Raw genomic sequence first — 3,974 nt, 5'->3', positions numbered from 1 at the left:
GCCCTCAGGTAACGGAAATAAACATACAATGTTTTGTGTGTTTTGTGTGAATATTCCAGGCCTTTGGGGATCGAGGTGCATGTTATGCTGGCCATTAACATATGCGGAGAACCATACCAATGGACGCAAAATCTGGTGCCCTGATTATATTAAGTCGCACTTAAGGCCAGAACAACACGTCGAATTCGAATTTCCTTCTGAATTTCTTTTTGGGTCACCCCGACACAGAGCCAGCCACAATGCCTTGCCTAATTTGATTGCGCCGCTTAGATTTTGTCTGCTCTGCCCAAGGCCTCTAAACACTGAACGTGACTGAGGAGCCGCCTCCCAAGCGAAGTCGAAGTCGACCCGCAGCCGCAGCCGCACCTCCACTTTCCGGGCTCCGTCCTTTGTAGTGTAGTTTGAATCTCAGCCATAGTGGCGATGTGGCGATGCTTCAGTGCCTGTGCCTGTGCCTGCGTCTTGCCTGTGTTGCCACAATTCTCGCTTGTCGTATTTCGTTTTTAATTGGCTACATGAAGCTGCAGCTTCACCTCAGTTTCAGTTTCAGCTCCAGCTCCAGCTTCAGTTCCGACTACAGCTCCCGCTTCATGTTGAACTGCATCTGAGCTTAGACGCTAAGTAACATGGATTCCAAACGGCAAGACATGACTTTTCCCGGCCTGCCAGGCCAGCCTGCCTCTTCCAACAACAACAACAACAACAACAACGTTGCTTGCCTTACACATGTTCAAGCATTGGGCCGCTCCGATGCTCTGCGCCATATTTTGCACTCGACTCCAGATGCTTGCCCCGCTCCTCCGGCGCTCCTCGCTTTAACGGTAGGTGTTACCTATGCAGTGTCAGCAAATAATGCTCGATTTTCAGTTGTTTGTTTTTGTTGTTGTTGTTGTTGTTATCTGCGTTGATTTTCTAGTTGTTGTCGTTAGTTGGTGACTGCTTCGTTAGTGTCTTCATGAGTTGATTTAAGCCACTTTTGTGTGCGAAAAACACGGGGACGTGTGGGACACACACACACACACACTCACCAATACTCGTACCTGCTATGTATATGAACTTTCTTTCGATTTGGCCTTTCGTGACTTTGACATTCCTTTTATGTTGCATGTGGCGCGAGAACTGATGCGGGTCAGTGGAGCTCATTAGGCAGTGCTTACAGGGGAAATCATTAACAAATAATTCCGCCTGAGAGAGTTATTTCATTTTCTTTATTTATTAAATTATTATTATGTATCAGGTTGCTTTTAAATTATTACGCTAGTCATTACAATTTTAATTATATCAAGCTTATTATTAAGTTATTTTCATATTATTAATTTAATTTTCAGCATTAAAAATTTTTAATATTCTTTATAATTGTAGATATTTATTAGGATTGTTTGATTAGTTTTATACTTAATATATTTTGCCTACTCAACTAAGTGTGTGGTTAATATTATAATTTTGGTATGCAATTAGTCATTCATTTCAAATTTGTATATTTTCATATTGAAAATCTTTGAACTTAAGCCTAATGGATCGAGAAACTCGGACCAGCCGCTCTCTTCGCCACAGTCTTTCGACTAAAATAATCATGGATAATAATGGAAGCTATATAAGAAGTCGCTTTAGATGCAACTCTTGATTATGTTGAGGCATTATAAATAATTGTAAACACCAAATGTGCTTAAAATACCTACAAATACTGAAAAGTTATTCTACTAGGCGTTATAAAATAATGAGGTGATATATAAATTATAATAAACATGGCCAGTTTAGGGATAAAGCAAGTCCTCATACCATGTTATGGTTAAAAACTCTCGGTTTTGATATAGGTGGACAGACAAGCATGATAATTTGTCTCGTCATGCCTATACATATAGAAAATATAGTACTATAAGTACATGCCTATAACAGAAGGCCTAATTGCCGATATGCTTTTCAGTTTTCTTAAAATTGAAATTTGATTATCGGACAATGAAGAATTGTTTGAGTGAAAAGATCAAAATTCCAATAAATATGAAGAAACAATAACTCTTATCTCTAACTCTTCTGTAATAGTAATTATTTGTTGTTATTTTTAAAGAAATATCGTGATTTTTAAACATTTTTATTTTTGTCATGCTGTTTAATAATTGACGTCTTTTTACAGTAATCATTTTTTTTAAGTTGTCTAAGAATATGAACATTTTAAAAATATTTTTTCTTATTTATGAAGTAAGCAGATAATAAACAAGAGCCCACTTAGCAAACTTAGTCATTGTGAGCCCAACCGTTACCGAAATCTAGACGTTTATCCAGACAAAAGTGCGGACGGACAGATGGATTGACTGATTTATTGATATGTCCGTATTATACTAAACATTTGTACAGGGGAATATATCATTTGACAAAGTAGAATATCGTGATAAGTATGTAACTCTAGAAGAAGTCGGGTCTTGGCATATTACTTGTATGTGATAGATTCGGTCCCTACAGTCAAACCGTAGCTACTAATGCCATTGATAGCTAAAGTAGATAAAGCTTAGAATAAAAAAAAGAATGGAATGCTAGAGTCGGACGGGCCCAACTGTTGAATACCCTGTACCCAATTAAACATACAAATATATAAACATTTTTATACCCTGTACCCGTAGGATAAAAAGGGTATATTAGGCTTGTGCAAAGTATGTAACAGAATATATAACCAAAAAGTATATATATTCTGAATCAGCTGTCCGTCAGTCTTTCCGTCCATCTGTCCATCCGTCTGTCTGGATGAACGCAAGGATCTCAGAAACTATAAATGCTGGAATAACCAAAGTTGGTATCCTGATTCCCCTAAGTACGAGAAAGGACGAGTTTATTTTATTTTTTGGAATTTCCCCAACAAGTTTGGTTATTCTAGTTTTTGTACTTCCTGAGATCCATTTGCTTATTTAGACGGGCAGACGGACATCGCTGTATCGACTCGTCTTGTCCTCCTTATGAAGAATACTTGTACACTTTATGGGATCTGCCACAACTCCTTCTAACACATAGATAGGTATACATTTGCACTAAATTTGTATGTCCTTTTACCCTATGGGTACAGGGTATAAAAGTAGGCTTGTCAACGTCGGATAACACTGAAAATTCGTAAAATCAGCACACACTAGCAATCTATAATACTTGTATGTTATCAAACATTTTTAATGGTTTAGTAATTTGTAGATATGTATGTTATTTTATTCAGCTTTTCACACCAAAAACATGTATATTAAAAATCGCATTTTTGAATTTTTAAGTTGCTTTACTTCGAAGGGTTTTGGAGGCGCCTTCGATTGAGCCCACTGGCGTGCATTTGGACAACTGGGTTATAGCGGCAACAGCAGCTGTCTATAAGTCCCCGACATCTGCGACTCGACTCATCGCTGACTGGCCTGCCCTGTCACCGAGACTGTCACTTTGTGCAAATATCGCTAGGAATGTGTGTATTCTGCCAGGTTGACACTTTGTCTAGGACGAACTTAAATGAGTTTTCCACAAAGTTTGATCGATTTGCATTCGAAAGGCGTTATTCTGTTGCCACCTTAATGTGTGTGAATGGTGTCAGAGGGGGCCGTGGAGAAACGGCACCATTTTACGAGGCAGAACGGCCATTTTGTTGCAGTGTGGCAAGATGCTTTTAATGAGCCCACAAGACCCCATCGACAATTAACCGTTAACGCTCACCATGGTGCTGGTGCTATTGTTGTTGCAACTTGCAAGCATGTGGAATATGCAAGCAGCTTGTATATACAAGTACAAACATACATACATGCGAGTATGCCTGTACCTGTTGGTTGGTTGTCGGAAACATTTCGGTTAATTAGACGCGCGTCGTCGGCATCTGCGCTTTCATCGCAAGCATTTTGTACGGCAGTTTCAGTTTTGCAAGCGGCATGCCGCGCTGTGTTGCAGTCTTTGTCGCTGCTGCTGCTGCTGCTGCTGTTGCTGACGTCGCAGTTGACGTCGCCGTCGCCGTCGCTGTTGCC

This window comes from Scaptodrosophila lebanonensis, unplaced genomic scaffold (genome assembly GCF_003285725.1).
Source record: "Scaptodrosophila lebanonensis strain 11010-0011.00,11010-0021.00 unplaced genomic scaffold, SlebRS2 tig00000001-arrow-pilon, whole genome shotgun sequence".
In the NCBI taxonomy this organism is placed as follows: Eukaryota; Metazoa; Arthropoda; class Insecta; order Diptera; family Drosophilidae; genus Scaptodrosophila; species Scaptodrosophila lebanonensis.
The sequence above is the reverse complement of the archived record's forward strand: the minus strand, read 5'-3'. Positions refer to the sequence as shown.